Source organism: Anguilla anguilla, chromosome 10, assembly GCF_013347855.1.
Source record: "Anguilla anguilla isolate fAngAng1 chromosome 10, fAngAng1.pri, whole genome shotgun sequence".
In the NCBI taxonomy this organism is placed as follows: domain Eukaryota; kingdom Metazoa; phylum Chordata; class Actinopteri; order Anguilliformes; family Anguillidae; genus Anguilla; species Anguilla anguilla.
Genome location: NC_049210.1, coordinates 1,010,386 through 1,020,000, shown reverse-complemented (window position 1 = coordinate 1,020,000; position 9,615 = coordinate 1,010,386). Strand labels below are relative to the sequence as shown.

The 9,615-nt window shown below is 52.9% G+C and overlaps 1 protein-coding gene across 4 annotated transcripts in view; it reads left to right on the top strand.

The window, feature by feature from the left end:
- LOC118206901 (membrane-associated phosphatidylinositol transfer protein 2-like) overlaps positions 1-9,615 on the top strand; it is a 58,852-nt gene that overhangs the window by 6,033 nt on the left and 43,204 nt on the right. For all 4 annotated transcript variants that reach the window (XM_035380053.1, XM_035380051.1, XM_035380048.1 and 1 more), the window contains exon 2: positions 4,640-4,686. The gene's annotated coding sequence lies outside the window, so the exon portion shown is untranslated. The remainder of the gene's footprint in view (positions 1-4,639; positions 4,687-9,615) is intronic.

Sequence of the window (9,615 nt, the reverse complement as noted above, 5' to 3'; positions counted from 1 at the left end):
GGCTCTGTCATGTTTTTTAAGGCTCGAAGTGCTTTACACTGTAAGGGGGGGGGGCATTCACCCCAACCACCACCACCAAGGTATGGCCCCTACCTGGGTTAAGAATGGCAGCCATTTTGTGCCAGAATGCTCACCACACATTTCTTTTTAAAAATAGTCTTAAATCTGCAGAACATTTTCACTGGGGTCTCTATGGTTGGTGTTTCGGAGTATTTTAGATAGTGTTTGACCCCAGTCTGGTGGATGACATACTAACTGATTTTGGTCAAATTTTCACATTTCACAAAACCATCACCACAGTGCAGTGTGCTGCAGACCCCAGCATGCCGCAGCCAGGCTGGGGTAACTAACGGAAGGAAAGCCCCTCCTTTTGGGGGCAGATAGCAGGGCTAGCTCTTCCCAGCATGCCGAGTTGCTCGCTTCCTGTCTTCAGCACGTCTCTTATCTCCTTCCTGTCTGAGCCGTCGTGTCGCTGCTTTGCACCTTCATCATCGTCGCGGAGAGGAAGAGGAGTGTCGCGCGGCGGCCTTTTCTCCGCTGGGCGCCTCTTTCAGCCTTTAGCGGTGGTGACCTTGCGCCATTTTAAGGCCTGTTAGCGTTTACAGGCCTCCTCTTACTCCCATAATGCCCTGCATTCTGAAGACCGCTTCGCCGTCATATGATATACAAAAAAATCATATGATATATAAAAAAAACAGAATTTGCTGTGTTAGCTTGCGCTCTACAGTTAGAGAGTTAGCGTAGCTGCTTTACCCAACACTGTACAATCTGAGCATTAGCACAGCTGTGTTAGCTAGCGCTCTACAGTGAGAGTGTTAGCGTAGCTGCTTTATTACTCTATTAGGGCATTAGCACAGCTGTGTTAGCTAGCGCTCTACAGTGAAGGTGTTAGCGTAGCTGCTTTATTACTCTATTAGGGCATTAGCACAGCTGTGTTAGCTAGCGCTCTACAGTGAAGGTGTTAGCGTAGCTGCTTTATTACTCTATTAGGGCATTAGCACAGCTGTGTTAGCGTGCGCTCTACAGTGAAGGTGTTAGCGTAGCTGCTTTACCCAACACTGTGATCACACTGGCGTCATGCTCAGGTTGGCTTCTGGCTCTCAGGTGGGGGTCAGATGGAGGGTGGCGGTGTATTCTGCCTGGGGAGGGAACTGGAAACCAAGAGAGTGCTTGCTTTCTGACGTGCAGTCCACAAACCCAGCACGGCTACCAGAGAGAGTCTCTCTCTCTCTCTCTCATTCTGTCATTCTCTCTCTTTCTCCCTCTCTCTCTCTCATTCTGTCATTCTCTCTCTTTCTCCCTCTCTCTCTCATCCTCTGTCCCCCTGCTCTGTCTCCGTCTCTGCTCCGTCTCTGTCTCTGTCGTATGTAAGCCCATTTTCCTTCCTCCGCTGAGCTGCCTGTGCTGCGTTTGACTGCTCACTGATTTAACACAGACCTCAGGCACCCCCCCCCCCACCACTCTTAAAATGACAAACAGGAAGGCACTCAGAAACATGCCAGAGCCCACTTTCGCTTTTTCCACTTGTCTGAATGTTTTTCTTCTTCTCTTTTTCCCCGCTGTCAAGAAGAAACACCTTTTTTTTTTTGCTGCTCCTCTGTTAGCAACAACTTTTTTTTTTCTCGTCTGCCATCGTAACGGCTGTTTGGGGGGGGGGGGGGGGGGGTTGGATACGAAGTGTCGGACGCGTCGAGCGACAGCCGGCTGCTCGCGCTTCCTGTCGGGTGTCAGAAGATGCTCTGCTTTGATGTTCCGTGTGAACAGCGGTGACAGTTGGGGCCGCGGGCGCCCTGAGCCGCGCGGGGTTATCCGACTCCGCTGTCGCGCGCAGACGCTGCCGTGACGATACGCGCGGCCCCTGCCACCGGCGCGGAGAGCGGCGCTTCCCCTCCGTCGGAGAGCGGAGCGGAGAGGCCGACGGCGGGGGAATCGGCCCCAGGTGCTCACGCAGAGCACGGCTTTGTGCCGGGCTGGACTCACGTTTTTCTTTTTCCGTAGGGCGTGAATTTCGCCAAACTCGTAATCTGGTCGATTACACAGTTAAGTTGCCTCCCATGAACCCTTGGGGCCAATCGAGTTGCTGGTTTTGAGGTAAACTCAGGATGATGAATAACTCAAGCTCAGTTCTGAGCGCTGTGGCACAGGAAAGCTCTCATTTATTAACGTGCTGATAGAGGCTGATGTGCCTGGCAGACTGGCTCTATGAGTGGAGTATCTTGGGATTTTGGCCAGGACATCTCGGAGCTTGCTGTAAGAGGGAGAGGGAGTTTGGGAGTGAAACCGCAGATCCTGTGGATCGTGGCTTAGACACACAGGGAGGCGTTAGTATATTATCGAATTTTGCGTGCCTGTGAGCGAGCGTTTCAAGCTCACATGAGTTGGTGCATGTGTTTTTGGGACCGCGCAGATGCTTCCAGTTCAGTCAGCAGGGCTCCCCCTGGAGGCTGGAGGCGGTAGAGCAGGGAGTAGCAAATCTTCTGCTTGCTAACAAAGCACGACTTGTGTGTATCTCTCTCTCTGTCTCTCTCTCTCCCCTTCTCTCTCACTCTCTCTCTCCCCTTCTCTCTCCTTCTCTCTCTCTCTCTCCTGAGCCCTGCTGTAAGGCCGTGCCTATGACTCATGGGAAATGGTGTAGAGTGACAGCACAGCTTCCTGTCCCATTAGCCACTTCCTGCTCTGTCCAGTGACAGCTGCTGACGGGCATCTTCTCCGCTGCTCGAAAGACCTCTTTGTGCCAGCGCAGTTTGGGCACCGCGGGCGGGACGGTTACCTGGTTACCCTTTGAAAGGCTCAGGTAGCTCCATCTCATCCTGAAGAGACGCCAAGGTGGGGAGTTTTCGGTTCACTTTTCACGCATCCTTTTGGCAGTTGAGAAGCTATATATATAAGATTCATGATTCATGACGTAGAGCCAGCGCTGCGTCTCCGGCCTGCAGACACTGACTGTGCTGGACCGCCTCGCAGCTCCTGAGAACACACCGGCCGTCTACGCTGCGGCCAAATCTGGCACGACCCCCCCCCCCCCCCCCCCCCCCCCCCCCCCCCCACCCCACGGAGCGCGGCCTGGGCCACCAGCCTCTCCACAGTTAAACCCACAGGGGGACTCTTCTTCCCAAAACGGTGCGCTTGACTTGAACAGAAAAAAACCCAAGCTGTCAGCCTGATGTAGCCGAGGCGGGGAGATGGAGGGGAGCGGGGCTCGAAAATGGCCTTTTATGGCTGAGCAGGAGGCTGCTGCTGCTGCCCCCGCCCCCCCCCCCCCCCCCCCCCCTCCCTCCCCCACACCCCTGACCACCCCCCCGACCCCGCACCGTCACCTCAAACACACTCCCTGAGTACGGCACCCCCCCCCCCCCCCCGCCTCGGGATACACTCCCAGAGAAGTGCCCAAATGAGAGGGTGGTAAGAAGGCTGGCTTTGCTCAGGGCTTTTATTTTTGTCATCGCCCCCTCCATCTCTCCCTCTCTCCTCTCACTCTCCTCTCCCTCTCTTCTCCATGTTTTTTTCCCTCTCCTCTCCATCTCTCCCTCTCTCCTCTCCCTCTCCTCTCCCTCTCTTCTCCATGTTTTTTTCCCTCTCCTCTCCATCTCTCTCCCTCTCCTCCCTCTCTTCTCCTTGTTTTTTTTCCCTCTCCTCTCCATCTCTCTCTTTCTCCTCCCTCTCTCTTTCTCTGTCTTCCCTTGTCTCCCCCGTCTTCTCTGTTTGTCAGTGAAGTGTGGGCTAATGTGATGAGTATTAAGTGGACACACACACACATGTTATGCCATGCAAACACACACACGTTTGCACACACACACTTGCACACATGCAGCTAATATAATTGGTTTATTAGTTAATGTTCCGGTCTGTCACAGTGCCTACTTATTACACTTCTGATATGGTTGATTCTGATTTCTATCTGAAGCTGTGATAGAGTGTTGCATGCTGGGGTTTTAACACAGTTGTGCAGTCTTACTTCTCAAACAGCTGATGTCCGCTGGCTGGATCTGCTAACCACAGCACCAGGGCTGTGTGTGTGACACAGCTGTGTTGGCTGGTTTGCTGTAGCACCAGGGCTGTGTGTGTGACTCAGCTGTGTTGGCTGGTTTGCTGTAGCACCAGGGCTGTGTGTGTGACACAGCTGTGTTGGCTGGTTTGCTGTAGCACCAGGGCTGTGTGTGTGACACAGCTGTGTTGGCTGGTTTGCTGTAGCACCAGGGCTGTGTGTGTGACTCAGCTGTGTTGGCTGGTTTGCTGTTACTGTAGCGGGTCCCTCCATTTAAAAATTCTGGGACAGCGTTCCGTCGTCCCCCCCCCCCCCCCCTCTGCACAGCCTAAAGCCCTCAGAGCTGACTGGCCTGGGGTCCCCCTTCACCCCCCCACACCTCCCAAGAGTAAAGACAGGTTTTGGGGTACGATGCTGGTTGTCTGTTGGTTGGCGATCCGTGTGTCCAGTACTGAGTGATGTTCCTAGATGTCAGAGGAGAGTAACGGACCCCCCCCCCCCCCCCGGTGGTGGGATTCCCACTAAAAAAAACAACATATAGACACATGACATGTAGCACATGAAATGGACCCACAGGCGAGGTGCAGCATCTCTTTGTACTGAAGGCCCTGCTGTGTCCCTCGTGTTAAAGGTCGTGTTTCTCTTCTTTTTCAGGCTCTAGATGTTTCCGTTCCAGAAGTCGTGTTTGGCCGCAGCACAGAGTGAGTACGCTCTACGCTCATGGCTTTGTTTTGTTTCCGGACGAAGTTTAATCTCTCCCGCGAAAATCACATTTGTGCAATGACAGAGCATGCAGCCAGGTTCCACACCCCCAGCCACCCCTCAGCTCTAAGGCGGGGTTGGGGGTTGGGGGGGGGGGGCGGGAGAGCATTTCCAGACGAAGGAGAACCCGTAACCAGAAACAGTCGGGTGCTGTGATGGAAATAGTCGTGCGCAGACTTGGCGTGTGTCACATGACACCCGTCGGCCACTGGCCTTATTTCCTGGTGGGAGGCTGGGTGTCGTCGGAACGGGGGAGGGGGGGCAGGGGAGGACGGGGGGTGTAGGGGGGTGCCCATACGGGGGGTTATTTCAGATGATCCTGGTCCTGCTAGCCAAAGATAATGTCTTCCGCCTATTTATTTATAACATACATCTAGCTGGTTTTTATGGTTGTATTTTTTGATTTAGACCTATCAGAATCAGTGACGCAGCCAGGGAGGGCTGCCTTCGGGTCAAAGGTCGCCTGGCTGCTTTCCTGGGCTCTTTAATGTTCCTTCATGTTTATAATGCGTTTCTAAGTGGCTTATTTTTAGTCTTACCAGGAGCCAGCCGAGCTGTACGGGCCGCGGGTCGCAGGTTCGTTAGCTGACGGTGACCCTGGGACTGCAATGCCACTCATTTTTCCAGTGCTGCTTAGGGAAGGTGTGAAGAATTTGAGCTTAAAGTTAGAGAGCAGTGATCTTGCATGCAGGCTGCAGTCATCATGGAGATACATTCCTCTCTCACTGTGCGTGGCCTGTAGGGTGTAAAAGAGTCACTGGCTCTCCTGTAGTACTGTGTGGCCTGTAAGGTGTAAAAGAGTCACTGGCTCTCCTGTAGTACTGTGTGGCCTGTAAGGTGTAAAAGAGTCACTGGCTCTCCTGTAGTACTGTGTGGCCTATAAGGTGTAAAAGAGTCACTGGCTCTCCTGTAGTACTGTATGGCCTGTAAGGTGTAAAAGAGTCACTGGCTCTCCTGTAGTACTGTGTGGCCTGTAAGGTGTAAAAGAGTCACTGGCTCTCCTGTAGTACTGTGTGGCCTGTTGGGTGTAAAATAGTCTCTGGCTCTCCTGTAGTACTGTGTGGCCTGTTGGGTGTAAAATAGTCTCTGGCTCTCCTGTAGTACTGTGTGGCCTGTAAGGTGTAAAAGAGTCACTGGCTGTGTGACTCGATAGTCAATTCCAAATTGAAGAGAAGAATAAAGACACAAAAAACATGCCTGAGGGCTGTAGAGATTAAATTACTAATTAGTTTAAACATATAAGTTGATCTGATATAAAACCTAATGTTTTTATTCATTTTTATGAAAGGCTTATAAAATTGGGGTTTTAAGAGATATTTTTACCTTTCATTGACAGCTTCAGTTGTTGAAAATGAGATTGTGAATAAAGGCTGGTTAGCTGTAGCTTCAGGCGTCTGTTAGGTTAGGAAGCCGTGCGATGACACTCCTGTCGGAACGTGTCGGAATGAAACTGCTGCACAATTCAGGGGAGAAAGAAAACGTGAAAGAAAAAGATCACCAGACAGCCCTGAGATGGAGCCTATTATTCCCTGCTGAATCTGAGCACTTGCTTGTTAATCTTTTGGAGCTTATCATAATCCAGGGATACGACTCAGCGAAGAGGAAACTTTTGTTTCTGTGTTTTATGGAAATGAGACGGTTCGGGACCCTGGCCGGGCGGGACGGACGAGCTGACAGAACGCTGCAGTCGTGTGTCGACCCGCTCAGTGTCAACAGAGCGTCTGCCAGGCTGACGCACTCCCGAAAGACGCAGAATGCGGCAGTCTATTAGACAGGAAGGAAGCACGCTCACCTACATCAGGCACCTTAACCCCTTAAACACGATTAAAAACCCTTTTAAGGTGCGGGATCACAAAAATGTGATTAGAATGTTCTGAACATTCCAATGCTGATGTAGCAGTTACTGCTGGTCCATCAAAACAACGGAGTTCTAGAACACTGGCTTAGAATTCTGAGGAAAACGTTTTTAAAAAACCTGCCCTTCAGAGGGTTAAGACAAGCACTTATTTTTTGCCAACATTAAAGATTTTTAAAAAATGTGATGTGTTCTTGGTTTCACGTATCATGTTTAGTTGAAGATTTTCAGGGATTCCACAGGAGTGTTTTCGAGTTGAAGCATTTCTAATGCGTATTTGACCCTGGCCTGCTCTCGTGTTTTTGCCTGATTTTCGTGACCTGAGCAGGTGGTTTGTGATCGTTTGGCTGGGTCTTCGCACAGCGCGGGTGACCATCTGCTCTGCAGCTGTTCACACACCTGAAGACGTTCCAGAGGGTCTTACACTCCTCTCCAGAGTGGTTTTGTCTGGGGGGGGATGGTGTTTGGCCAGTGACACGGCTGTGGCTGTAGTTCGGGGGGGGGGGGGGGGGTCTTATTTGGAAGAGCCTGTACGTGCGTCTCTGAGGTGGGGGGGAATGATGGAGGAAAGTGGAAAACGAGGGAGGGAGCAGAGGGAGGAGAGGAGGAAGGGAGATGCTGGGCTGCTAGGATTAGCCGCGGGGTCGTCATCGGCCTTCTGTATGTCACTGCCTGCCCCCCCCAACCCGTAACCCCCCCCACCTCCCCCCTCCCCCACCCAGCAGCCAGTCTCTGCACCGCCTCTCGAATCTCCATGGCAACCTGGCTTCGTAGGTGGAGCTGGCAAAGGAGTACAGAAAGGAGGAGAGGAAATTTGAAAAGAAATAAAATAAAATAATAAAGGTGGTTGGGGGGGGGGGGGTACAGTGAAGAAAAAGGGCATGGATCCCCACCCCCCGCTCCCCGCAGTGTAGCTGGACTCTCCATCCCCTCCAGAGTGTGAATCCCAGAACAGGCCGCTGAACCACAACAGCAGCAGCAGCCGCAGAGAACTCCAGCCAGGGGCGGGAGACACAGACAGAGCCACGCTCTCCATGGGGGGGGCAGGAGGGGGGGGGGCGTAGACGTGCAGACGTAGGCCATAGCTCCAGATGGACTGTATCGGACTGGACCTGCGGAGAGGACCAGCTCTTACTGAAGCATGTCTGTGGCTAGGCAGCGTTCTCCTGCTTATCCCAGTGAAACAACGTTAGCTCTGCTCTGTGTGACAGGGTTAGCTCTGCTTTGTGTGACAGGGTTAGCTCTCCTCTGTGTGACAGGGTTAGCTCTGCTTTGTGTGACAGGGTTAGCTCTCCTCTGTGTGACAGGGTTAGCTCTGCTCTGTGTGACAGGGTTAGCTCTGCTCTGTGTGACAGGGTTAGCTCTGCTCTGTGTGGTGCTGTTAGCCTGCTCTGTGGAGGCATGAATTTAGCAGCCACTGAATCCACCAATTTTGTGAAGATGGTGTGAAAGTGTGAACATTTAAACAGTGTGGGGGGCAGGGGGTATTGCATATGTGTGGTCCTTTTGCTGAGTATGTTGGCAGTCTGATTACACATCTGTCTGAGTTCTTGTTTCGTTCCTCCAGAAATGAGTATAAATCAGCAAAGTCTCACACTATTTCACACAATTACTGCCACTTAACGTAGTTCCTTGTGCTGCGGTGTGGAGGATAGGCAACTGGAGGCTGTAACTCAGGGGGGTTGCTGGTTCAGTTCCCAGTTCCCCTGGTGCTGTACCCTGGAGTACTGCGAGAGAGAGAGAGAGAGGGAAAGAGAGAGAGAGAGAGAGAGAGAGGGAGGGAGGGAGAGATAGAGAGGCATCTCACTTGAGTGGATCTGAGTCATGCAGCTGCCCCAGGGGATTGTGGGATATGTAGTACGGAGCCATCCCACCTTTCCCGTCCTTGGCGTGGGCAGTGCAGAGAGCATGGAGACGTCCCCACGCAGCCTCTCTCTCCTCTCTGTTTCAGATTCATCTAATAAAGAGCTTTACTGGATACACGTCCTTTTGAAGTGGCTCAACGGGCTTTTGGTGGTTTTAATAAAGTTCTCTTTGGAAAATGTGCGGTACAGTACAATACAGTAAAATTTGTCTGTCGCCCGATTGGCTTAGAGCTGCTGTGCATCACACACAGGCATGCTGCATGATCGCAGTCATCAGCTGAACAGGTGCGCTGCACATGATGAGATCATACACAATGTGAATAACACTGCTTGTGCTGGTAATGGTAATTATTAAATCTTAACCGTGAGGAGCTTTAGTTGGTGCTGGATGATGAAATGTCTGTTAAACGCACATGTTTTGCTGAGATTGTTTGCGTGGCGCAGTGGAGCAGAAACATCTGGGCAGCGGCTTCTTTAAAGCATCAGGAATCGGAGCACTGACCCCCCCACCCCCACCCCCCCATTAATCACAGACAGCCGGTTCCCCTGGGGGGGGGGGGGGTGTCCGTTAGGAGGCAGTAGCTCTGAAACGCCGCTTTTAACACGACGGCCGCCTGATAACAACACCGTGACTGCGTTGTCATGGAAACGTTGCGTGCCGCTAGTGGGGTTCAGAGCCTGCGTTTTTTCCGCTGGGGTCAAAGGTCAGGGTGCTGGGACATCATCAGTTAAACCCCCCCCCCGCCCCCCAGCAGCATGTTGTCCATGCCATCCCAGCTTGATCCTGTCCCCCGCCCCCCCCCCCTTTAGAACAGGGCTAAATTTACCAGGCCACCGCGCCCTCGTAGACTTTGGAAAAATACTTCCCATGACGAAGGGCCTCGTGCTCCCGGGCCCGTTTGGTTTCCGCGCGTCACCATGACACCCGCGGGGGGGCCCAGCTGTCTCCCGCCGGCTGCCCGTGTGAAGGGTGTTCCGTGCTCCCGCTAACGCACACACGCGTGTCCCAGGGAGCAGGTGCACCGACCCGCACACACACGCGTGTCCCAGGGAGCAGGTGCACCGCACACACACGCGTGTCCCAGCGAGCAGGGGTACCACACACGCGTGTCCCAGCGAGCAGGTGCACCCACCCGCACACACACGCG